The following is a 13,043-nucleotide window of genomic DNA, read 5'->3' as shown; positions in this document are numbered from 1 at the left end:
TATATATATATATATATATATATATATATATATATATATATATCACGTACCATCATATACTCAGGTCTACTCCCCATGTTTTTGGAGGGGGTAGCCACAGCAAGACATACACCAGACATTCCATTCATTTCCCAGCTCAAAGAGGCAAGCCTCGGTCTATGCTTGGGTCAAGGCATAGAATGGAGCCCCCAATATCAGCAGCGGATCCGACAGCATATGGTGGTTTACTCCCGCCGTTGTAATCACTTTAGAAGAAACAAAAACAGGTGTGCTATTTATTTAGATATATTAGATCTTTGTACCTTAAATTTTTCTTGCACTTGTTTCAGTCATTAGATTAGAGTCTATATCCTCACCCCTCTCCCACATGCATGCATACACATTCACCTTCCTATTTAATACAGCGGCTTGCAGTAAAAATTGAAAACACCCTTCTTAACACACGTCGGACGCTTGCCGTTTTTCTATAACCTTCTGTCTATTTCATTTTATTCAATTCGTGTTAGCTATCAACTTGTGTACCATTGTAATTTTTTAAAGTGTCTATAAGGAGAAAATGGAGCCAGTTATATATTTGATATTATTATATGAGAATGAGATTGTAGTAAGAAGAGATGACAGTCAGTTAAAAGTAAATTATGTCATATAATAATAATAATAATCCTTTCTGCTATAGGCACAATGCCTGAAATTTGGTGGGATGGGCCAGTCGATTATATCAGCCTCAGTGCGTAACTGGTACTTATTTAATCAACCTCGAAAGATAACAGGCAAAGTCGACCTCGGCGGAATTTGAACCCAGAACGTAAAGCCGGACGAAATGCTGGTAAACATTTTGTCCGAGGTGCTAACGATTCTCCCAGCTCACTGCCTTAATAATAATAAAAAAGATCTCGCTGTCTATTTATTATTATTATTATTCTCTATTATAAGGCGGTGAGGTGACAGATTCGTTAGCACGCTAGACGAAACACTTAGCGGTATTTCGCTCGTCGTTACGTTCTGAGTTCAAATTCCGCCCAGGTCGACTTTGCTTTCCATCCTTTCGAGATCGATAAAATAAGTACCAGTTGAACATTGGGTCGATGTAATCGACTCATGCCCTCCTCCAAAACTGCTGCTCTTGTGGCAAAATTTGAAACCGTTATTACTCTCTATTAATAGACTATCACATTCTCCTTTCCTGAGCATACATATGTATATACCAATGTGCGTATATATATATACATATATTGAGAAAGAGAGAAAGAGAGAGACACACATATAAAAACACGTACATACAAGCACTCTTATAGCTAGGGTTGCGTCAACATGTTCGAATGTCTCCTACTCGCGACTTGATGCAAATATAATTATCAACTAATATTTTAGCTAAATTTTGTATTTTCATATATTAGACGATTAATGGCGGATTCATTTTAATAATTGACAAAACACTCGACTGGAATCTTTATATATCTATTATATGTACGTATGTGTATGTATGTGTGTGTGTGTGTGTAATGCTAACTTAACCTTAGTTAAAGGCTTTAAGAAACGTGTTTAATACAAGAGAAGTAGAAAACAAAAATCTCTCCAGTTGTATTTTCAAATTCTGAACTGATGTCGATTTCGTGTCTTTAAAAAAAAATGCTTTCTTCCTATATTCAAATGTAAATTTTCCTCATAGAAACCCGTATATTTTCTTACTGAAAGTTGTACTTTCAAAATACCAGCATATACGTAACCATTTGCACAGTCGTACTTGCATATTTCCATCACATTAAAAAAATATCAACAAACTCACACAAATATATACACACGTACATTGACTCACGTACGTTGTGGGCTATAGTCACGAAAGTTAAAAACGAAATATCTTTTTTTCCTTTTGTTGAAATGTTCAACAAATTTTGTTATAACAAAACCAACACAACATAATCGCCTACAGACGCACATACACTCACTAAGACCTAGTTTTTCTTTATTGGAGGGCGGCATAAGTATCTACACACGCACGCACGCACACACACACACACGCACGCGCACATACACACACACATACACACACACACACACACATGAAGTTTAAAGGTGCACGGGCATATAATACTTAAGAATTTCATACAAATATCACGCTGATGCTACTTGAAAATTACGTCAAGGTATGCTTGTCTGTAGAACACTCAGCCGTTATTGCAAACCCACGGCATTTTGGTTTGCTTACACACACACACACGCACACACACACGCACACACACACACACACACACACACACACACATACACACAGGGGCATTCGCTATTTCTGTCTATGAAACTTCACCCAAAATGCGTTAGAAAAATATACTTTCTTGGGTGCTACACAGTGGGATCGAACCCATTGCTACGTCATAAACCAAACATACAAATACCACCGTTGGCTCAGTTTGTACTAATTTCCGAAGAACTTATTGATTTTAGTTTGCTGCTTCACTGTTGTATTTTCTATTGAATACAACCCAATATCTTTTCCTATTTCTTTCGTTTCTATGAATTTATTGCCTTTTATGGATTGGTAAGCTCTCGTAAGTGTAGGGATTGAGGTTTCGACTTTTACGTGGATCACTATATTTACATTCGCACCTTTTTCTCAAGTGATGGTGGTTGACTCAAATTTGTAACAATCATGTAGAAGTAATGATCAAACGCAACAGTACTTTGCTTATTAAAAAGAAACCAATATTTGTGAGAATAGCATCAAGTATAGGGAATCTAGACTGTGCAAGCTTTTTCTTTTATGTTTAGCACCAGTTCAGCACTGATCGAGACGACCCATGACTAAAGACACTCCGGCCATTGCTATCATATCATTTTTCATACCCGGTGCATCCTGGACAACGTTAATGTGTTCCTTCACAAAGATACTAGGGTGTTGGTTTTCAAGCATTGTTTCTTAATGGATGTCCGGGTGCAATGTAGGTGGTGTTTAGAAGTGACACGATGGGTGTCTAAGTGCACTGCTTTTTTTATTATCAAATATAATTGAAAGCTTTAGAAAATCCATACAGATATTTGAGTCTTGAAAAATGTTATTCATAATGTTGTTACGCACAAGTATGAATAATTTATGATGGTAAGCAACAGTTTTTCAATATCTTTTCACTCGAAAACAGTTTGCTTCTTTAACTTTTCTTACGAAGTTCACCAGTAATTTTTAGTACAGTGTACCACAAGGAAATCAAAATCGCAGCGATAGCGTGTGATTTGAGGGGGTTGTGACTGTCATTTCTTGCAAGTCAATCGTCAGATCAACAATGGATTGGCAACAAATTAAAATGCATGTCGTATTTGGTTACAGCCTCTTACGCTCAGCATTCGAATCCGAACGAAATCAACTTTCCTTTCATCCTTCTGGAGTCGGCCGCATGTGAATGAGATTTATATATGTTCTGTAACGGTGGTTGTGGCGGTGTTGGTTTTACTTGTGCGTTGGGAAATGAATGTTCCGGTTTCTTCGTCAGAAGTGGGGTAAGGGAACGTTACACTTTTACTTGTATTGAATGGGCAATAGTAACTGACACACAAATACACATACACATTCACAAAAACACATACATACATGCTGACACAGTCGTAGACATTTACAGACAACCCATTTATCAGGATTATACAAAATAACAAAAGACGACTACGAAGAGAGAGAGAGAGAGGGGGGGGGAATAAATGTTGTTGTCTAGTGGGTGGTTTGACTAGAGTGCCTGTGGAGAAGACCACCAGTTCGACCAGTACTCCCGCCAAGCAAGTCCCGGTCCATTTAACTTGTTACGTGCTAACCGCAGCATCAATGAATGTTTCAAGGTTTCAACCAAACAATCTACAACCCAACCGACCACTACGTTTCTGTAATAAAATATTACAATGACTTCCACCAACACCAGAATACTCACCACCTCAACCACTACTATAACCAGCACTATCATATCACGACATCGACTGCAGCCACGTGCCTGCCATTATAGCCAAGAGTCTACCGTTAATTTATTGTTTATTTACGAAACATCTCCTTGTGCTTCTTCCATAAATAACACTACTATTGACTTGTTTGTCGGGTGTATGTCTGTCTGTTTGACTTCTGCTTGTCTGCCTGCCTGCCTACCTGCCGGCTTGTATGTATGTATGTATGTATGTATGTATGTAATGCATTTACATACTTAGACACACTTTTGTTATTTCACTATTACTGGAATGTCTTACAACATAACTGAAGCTTATCCCGGTTAGGACACGGTAACCTATAGCAGATTTTGAGTATATATATATATGTTTATATGTGTGTGCAAGTGTGTGTTGTAAGTGTATATGTGTGAACATGTATATGAGACCAACCATTGATGAAACTGCGAAGTCCCTGGTTTTAAAATTATCAAAAATATCTTGCACTGTACTTTAGAGTGAGTTGTTTTCCCAGTTGTTTACGTATTTTTTTATATTTATACAAACACCCTTTAACTGTATATCTTATATATGTATGTGTTTGTGTGTGTGTGTGTGTGTGTGTGTGTGTGTGTGTGTGTGTGTGTGTGTGTGTGTGTACCGCATATTTTATACAAGATGTGTCAGTTTTTTGAGAACACTTCTTTTAAAGACCCCTAGCTTTCTTCTAACTTTTTTTTTTACCTTACTTTTCAGATATTACACCACAACACATTAAAGTAGAAACAGGTTCCATAAAGTTCAAGAAGTGTTTGGTCAAATTCCTTCAAGAAATCCAGGATAAACCTCCAACACCTGGATATGTCTCCGTAAACAATAACTCTCTACCCTAGTGGGCCATGTTGTCCGATTCCAGATTTGAATAACTTCGCCAGGTGGTGCTACTAAGTTAGACATGGCCTGGGCCAGTACTATCCGAAGCTTATCAAAGTATCAGAAGTCAGCTTAACTCAGCAATTGAAAATGAATGCTGCAATCGTTGCCTTGAAAGCGCAGCATAGTAATACAGAGATACCTCGCTTCTTGAAGGTAGCCCGATCCTTCGTTGTCAAAGTTAGAAAGTAATTGGAAGCTACTGACAGTGATCCAACATCAGCAGATAAACGCAAGATGCATGTACAGGGTCTTAATACCATCAAAATACATAAGTCCAAGAAAATCGAGAAAAACGTCGGTAAGTCAATCAGATCCATTGCAAAGGACCTCAAGGTTTCAGAATGCACCATCAGATGAATTGTGCATGAAGACATCCGGTACAAGTCTTATTTGATGCAGAAGGTTCAGTTCATGTCGGATGTGGCAAGAAAGAATTGTTCAAACCAAATGAGGTACCAATAGCCATGCATACTAAGTTCCCAGCAACTGTGATGGTTCTGTGAGTCAGCAACGAGGGAGCTGTCATGCTTCCTCCTTTTTTCACAGGCTTAACAGTTAATGTTGCTGTCTACACAGGAGGTGTTGGAGAAAGTTGTGTGGCTCTGAAAAGACAGAGATAGACTGTGAGTCTTCTTACATGACTCTGCGCAGTCTTATAAGATCAGAATAACCGAAGTGGATACGTGCCGATTTCCATGACTCATTTCCTCTATGTTCACCAGACTTCAATCCACTGCATTAATGCGTTTGGGGCGTAATCAAGAGAGAGTTCAGTCAACACGTCCATAACACCCTACAATCTCTCAAGTCTGCCATAACCAGCGCTATGTCCAAAATCGATAAAGATCATCTGTTTCGGGCACGTGAACGCTTTCGACCTTGCATTGAAGTAGCCATTGATGATAACGTTGGAATCATTACATAGATAAAAGAATTCTCAAGATTATTTGCACAAATTTGTTTTCAAATCCATTTTTTCTTTTATGAGTTATGAGGTTTCTAAATTTATACAAATGACCTCAACAAAATTGATGCACCCTATACATACATTCATGTATCTTCTTATCTTATCTTATCTTATCTAATATCATGTAGTGATATTATATTATGTTTGTTTCCCATTGATAGAATAATTCTGTTGATGTTAAAATATAACTTTATCATTAGTTCTATTTAGAACATGGTGGATTAGCAAAATTATTATTTTTTCTCGCTCTTTACAATCTGATTTTTCCTGTAATAACAGAGATGTCATGCGGCATCGAATCTCAGCTTTCTCGTGGACAACATCTGTCTGTTTGTCTGTCTGTCTATCTGCCTGTCTGTCTATCTATCTGTCTATACCCTATAGCAATTCTCCTTAATGAATCACTAGAGGGTTAGACAAAATGTCTTAATGGTTTGCTGTATTCGCATGCATTTTCTCCCCTGGGACTTTTTCTGCAGTGGAAGGTCTTCTCAGGTTCGAATACACCCGAACATGTTAAATCTGACTCAACACACACACACACACGCACGCACGCACACACACACACACACACACACACGCGCACGCACGCACACACACAAACACACACACATGCTCTCAAGATTTATGTTTATGAATGAAGCACGCCAATTCTCACACACACACACACATATATATATGCACATATATACACCTTTATAAGTCAGTTATTTATTTTTTGTATCATATTTAGTGACTATTTCGTTCAGTTGTACTTTCTTAGTCGAATTTTATACCAACCATTTGTGTTATGTCAACCACTGCTGCCTATTAGGTGGTTAAACGAGTTCAACAACAGCCGAGTAGATGAATCGTCACTGAAACGGCTAGATTATTCATCAAGTCATTGTTGTTAAATGTTTTACGTTTTCTTAATGACATATTTAAGGTACGTTCTTTTAGTTTGTTTAATCCTCATAAACATAAAATTATAGTATCGACTGCATATTGTTATACACTTGCATATCTAGTCTGTTGTCTAAGTTCATTTACATCTGTCTATGATCATGATATAGTGGTATGTGTTTGACCTTATATTGCATCACTAAAGCACGCTGAGAATATTTTTCATTATTTGTTAACAATGTTTTTTCGATTATATTTAAGGTGAATACTTATTCTGTTATCTGTTCCTGGGCGATATATATATATATATATATATATATATATATATATATATATATATATATATATATATATATATCGTGAAGTATGTTTGCCACCTAAATATGGCTGACCCATATGGGACGATGTTACTAGAGTTTATAAGTTTATAGCCCCAGGAAGACATCTCCTCCAGCTAGCTAACGAGACACTGTGTCCGATCAGCATTTGCGAAGGGAAATCATCATTTCCATCTCTACCCTTACGTGATACACACAGACCCGGGTTTCTGGGTAGTCACCCGTCATCAGCGTGTGGCAATCACCGGCTAGGGAGGAGAAGTGATTCCGAACGCAAAATACTATGTTTTTCCAGTGACAAACCGTCGCTGATCTCGAAAAAGGAGAAACAAGCAATAATAAATCTCTGAGCGAGATGTAAACAGTAGCAGCACAACTTCGTGACGTTTCTCTTTTTTTCGAGATCAGCGACGGTTTGTCACTGGAAAAACAGTATTTTGCGTTCGGAATCACTTCTCATCCCTTCTCAATGATTTCTCTTCGCAAATACTGATCGGGCACAGACAGTGTGTCGTTAGCCAGCTAAACGAGATGTTTTCCTGGGGCTATAAACTACAGTAGCATCGTCCCATATGGGTTAGCTTCATTTAGGTGGCAAATATACTTCACGATGTCGTGCTGCTACTGTTTACATCTCGCTCAGAGATTTATTATTCCTACATATATATATATATAGACACTTTCAAATTTATCAGAATATCGGACTGAAGATTTGGAATAGAGAAATTTTCATTCTCTTAACCATGAAACGATCGTATCCGATTAACTAAAGACTTGTTTTGTTTATGCTTTTCCCTCCGGTTTTTTGTTCTAGGTGTGCCATAAATATCGCCATCCGTTTAGAGAAAAATTTGTAGTTTAGAATCAGTAGTTCTTTGACTGCTATTTCTAAATTTTCAGTATGTTGGAGAAGCAACTCAATGCTAATCCCTGTATATTTATGATGATAAATGGTTTTACCGATAAAGGTTTTTTCATACTGAACTACTTGGCAAAATTGTTAATTATTAATTCTATTATTAATTGACGATTCCCTGCCCTTATTCTTGTATATTTTATATATGTATATATATGTAGACACTTGTGAGGTCTACAACTAATATGTATAGTGCATACATATTATGAACGATCATTGTAATATCTTGATGTTCCACGAGAGAAGTTGTAAATATTTCATTTTTTTTTTATGTGGTCTGTTTGTGGCTAATTCTTCCTGTTTGATCAATCTGTATGGACATAACGTCATAGCACGGATTACCTGTTGAGTCGCGGTGCACAACCAGTTAGATGAAGTAAGATTGCATTATCTAGGTTGATGTGTGTTTGTCTACTCACACACAGATAGGCAGATACATACACACACACACACTTACACACACACACACTTACACACACACACACTCACTCACAAACACACACACACACATACGTCTTATCATTTTAATTGGATATATACGCACATATATGTAGATATGCATGTATGTATGTATGTATGTATGTATGTATATGTATATATATATATATTAGGCAATTAGATATATTTAATATGTTTTATGTTAATAAATGCTATTTGTAATATTTTACAGTATCTTTTCGTTTAGTTCCTCATTTACTCTAAGAATTCATTATTGGATTTTAGATATTAGCTTTTTTCAACCTCATTAGTCTGTTTATGAAACACAAATTAAAAATGTCCCAATATATACTGCTCATGTCTTCTTCCCCCTCTCTCTCTCTTTCTTTCTTTCCCTCTCTCTCTCTGTATATATATATATATGTGTGTGCGCGCGCGCGCGCGCGCGTGTATATGTATATAGACATGTGTGCGTGTGGCTATGTGATAAGAAGTTTACTTCCTAACCACATGATTCCGGGATCAATCTCACTGTATGATACTTTGGGCATATCTCTTCTACTATAGCCTCAGTCCGACCAAAACCTTGTGAGTGAATTCGGTAGACGGAAACTGAATGAAGCCCGTTGTATATATATTATATATATTTTTTCTCCGTGTTTTTCTCCATGTCTCCGTATTCTTTCTGTTGAAGAGCGTAGCTCGAAACGTCAAAGACTTTCCGTATTCCCGAGCGTCATACTAATACATCCTTTTGTTATTTACACCACCTGTTCTCGTCTGTTGTTTTTTCGTATATTCTCCCATATATATATATATATATATGTGTGTGTGTGTGCGTGCGTGCGCGCGCGCGTTTCTGTCTGCGTTTTAATTATCCCTCACCACTACTTGACAACAAGTGTTGGTGTGTTTACAGAAGATGAAATAAGACGAAAATCATGTCTAAGTATAAATGAAACTGTGTGTGCTTATCAATATAAATAAAACTGTTATATGAATGGATAACGAGATACATCGGGGCACTGATATTTTGTCAAATGACTAAAGGCGGTGCTCCAGCATGGCCATAGTCAAATGACTGAAACATGTAAAAGAATAAAAGAATATACCATGTGTCCTAATGCTTTGAGTATTATACTGGCAACACTTTTTGGACCCAGCATTAGATGCAGGCAATAATACACACGGTTTAATTATGCTACGTTTCTAATCCTCAAAAATGTCCTATATAAAAAAAATGTGTGTTGTCCTTACCGCCCTAATAACAAATAAAGGGAAAGATTATTGCCTTCATATATTTTAAAGGTTAATACGTGTAGTCAAAGTGGCCGGTTAGTTAAAACATTGAAGAGGCAAGCCCATAGATTGGATGTTGCCATATATTTCCTATGTTCGGTATGGCTTTAGATTAATTTTCTATTTATTGCGAATTAGAGTTATAGTTACAGGAGGATGTTAACCTATTTTCTTTTTTTGAAAACAACGCAAACGAATAACCTCAACAAACATCATATTATTTACTAAGTCATAAATCGGCGGTTCTCAATGGAATTTGTATAAAATAATATTGAGGAAAGATTAAAATTATTTGGAAAGATTAAGACCAGAAACCAAAATAATTATTTGTATTTGAATTAACTGAAATAGTTATATGTGATAATACTCAAATATTGAGTAAAATTCCGATTAGATATATTATGATAAGATAACAGATTCATGGATCATGAGTGAAAATCTGATGTTGGTAATTCGTTGTGGTTCTGCTCACAACATTTCACTCTTTATTGTGTTAGTTTATCTAGAAGTCAGGAATGTGAATCTGATCATCTAACGATGTCTAGCATCAATAGACTCGGTTTGTCTAACGACTGGATCCAAATTCACCTTTTGATTGTGAATTGCCTGTGATGGAAGTGTACACTACACCCATAGCTATCAATCAACTGTCTCATCCACGAAGAATTCTTAACAATACAGAGGTCGAGTTGATGATATACAGCAATAGTGAGGCATTCTTTATGCTGGATTTGTAAGCTGAAATACTGAAGTCCCTACCCTGTATATTAATATTCTCTTTTGTATATTAAGCTTTTACTGAAGCTAAATTAGATTTCTGATTCCGCTAAGGCAATATTGTAAAACTATATTGAGTTCGTATACAGTGACGAGAGGTGAGTCCTCACTTTTCGAATAGTGCCGACAGAGACTATCCCTAGCGTCATTGAATTCGTTTCTCATCTATAGACAGCCTATGCTATGCAGTCTATAAACAAGGACAAACTGTTATAGGTTTCCATCAACAGAAAACCACGCCCATTTTCTTTAAACCCATTTCTTCTCCATCTTCCTCTCCCATTCTCGTTTACTTTCTTCCTTTCCTTCACCTTTCTTCCTTTCCTTCACTAATGTTCACTCCTTCTCATACCCCATCATTAACACCCAGCCATTCACTCACTAACAACCTAAAAGACTCCGTCCCTCCGTTCCTCCGTTCCTACCACTCTCTATTCAACCCGCCTTTTACCTCCGCCATCTCTCATCACTCCGCCATCTCTCATCACTCTGCCATCTCTCATCACTATAAAATTCTTTTACTTACTCCTCTTTCCCCCAATCTAACTGAAGTCAGCAGCACAACCGAGTCTCTTTCTATGTATTCGTGCATGCAATATTTGATCTCGTCTCCACGCCCACCCACTAAAATTGTAAAATGCCAATCCGCCAACCCACCAATGATTATCATCATCACCATCATCATCATCATCATCATCATCATCATTATCATCATCGACGTCGTTATTGTCATCGTCGTCCCTCCCCTTTTTTCCTCCACTCCCTCTTATACTCCCCTTTCCCTCCTTGTCTCTAATTCTCTTCTATTTTTCTTTTTGCTTCTTCTTTCACATTTTTCGTCCATCACCACCACTACCAAACTCCATGTAGTCGTTCGAGCTCCTAGAAAGAGTAGCCTAGTCTCATTGAAATCACACTTTACTATCTTAAACAGGGAAAAAAAAACATCTTGCGTAATGTAAACCAATGTACACAGTGACTGAAGAATATAATAACAAAAGTGAGACGATCATGGCTGGAATGCCTTTTGGTCATATACGGCTCTGCTCATTCAGAGTCGACTTGGACAACAACAACAGTAGCAACAATAAAACCAATTCCACAAGGCTGAGACATGCGCGAACTAACACAACTGCGGCAGTGGATAATATGAAGGTTATTATTAAGAACAAAATATTGAGTAACTTACAAAAAATTAAAGCGGCTCGTTTAAACATACTTCTTTGTAGAGTTAGCACATCTCTTTTTGAGCAAAGGATAGGAAACAAAATGCAAAGCAATTATACTCACTATTTCAAGATAGAAAGTATGTATGTATGTATGTATGTATGTATGTATGTATGTATGTATGTATGTATGTATGTATGTATGTATGTATGCATGTCTGTATGTGTGTCCGTATGAACTTAGGAAATAACAATGCTTAACGACAAAACTAACTTGCTAACAAGACCGTTTAACAAATAACAGCCATTATTGCTCTAACTATAGTAGCTGAAAATTAACTATAACAAGCTATACTAACTTTCTGCTTAGAAACTATATTCCTCCCGCCTTTCTCTCTGTATATATATATATATATATATACACACACATATATTTTTTATACACACATATATACACATACGCACACACACGTACATATGATTGTGAATATATATATATTTATGTATGTATACACACACACACACACACACACACACACACACACACACACATCAGTACTTAACAAATAAGTAACAGCTGAAGTGCATTCCCAATTTACTCCAATAAACCCAACCAGCTAATTAACAACTCTTGTAAACTATTAAGGTCTATTGATTAAATTATATCTATTACTAACTAGCATTTAAACATACACTACTTATCAACTGCCTAACTATTATTAAATATACACGCCATATTAACTGTATTTACTAACTAATTTATATGATTACAAGTGTTTTAAAATATTTTCTAACTGCATTTATTGAATCACAAGTTAAATGATTGTTTAACTGACTAATCAGTGAAGTTATATTGCCGTTATTGTAAAACAACTTATTTTTTTTGTTTAAGTTTGGTCAAATTATAAGAGGGACACAGGTATAAAAAGAGGTCTGGATTGTTTTCTTTCTATGTTTGTTGAGTGAATCGAAACTAGTATATTACCGATAGTTATTGTATAGACATGGGAATGATGACATCCAAAGTGAACGTTAGCAAGATCTTAACTTAAAACTCAAAGAAAGATCAGTCCAGTAACTACACTGTTTCTATCAACTTGCTTTTAACTGTATTATGTAAACTATATTATTGAGACTTATTTTATGAAGACACGAGAGATAGAAAGCAAAATTGGTTTCTGGCTGGATATGAACTCAGAGCAAAGAGGTTCGAATCTAGGTAGTGGATATATTTCGCCCTTCTGTTCTTTTGTTTCTGTTATCTTTAATAGTGCATTTGATATTAGAAAGCGGTCTGAGTTGTTTCTCAAGTAGAAAGGTAGGTCGGTGACAAGTATGTATGTATGAATGTATGTGTATTTGTATGTATGTATGTATATATATATATATATATATATATATATATATATATATATATATATATATAT

General features: G+C 36.3%; 1 protein-coding gene across 4 annotated transcripts in view; it reads right to left on the bottom strand.

The window, feature by feature from the left end:
- Positions 1-13,043, bottom strand: part of LOC106870921 (putative uncharacterized protein DDB_G0277255) — a 367,662-nt gene that overhangs the window by 12,594 nt on the left and 342,025 nt on the right. The gene's annotated exons all lie outside the window — the stretch shown is intronic.

Source organism: Octopus bimaculoides, chromosome 3 (genome assembly GCF_001194135.2).
Source record: "Octopus bimaculoides isolate UCB-OBI-ISO-001 chromosome 3, ASM119413v2, whole genome shotgun sequence".
NCBI classification, from domain to species: domain Eukaryota; kingdom Metazoa; phylum Mollusca; class Cephalopoda; order Octopoda; family Octopodidae; genus Octopus; species Octopus bimaculoides.
The sequence above is the reverse complement of the archived record's forward strand: the minus strand, read 5'-3'. Positions and strand labels throughout refer to the sequence as shown.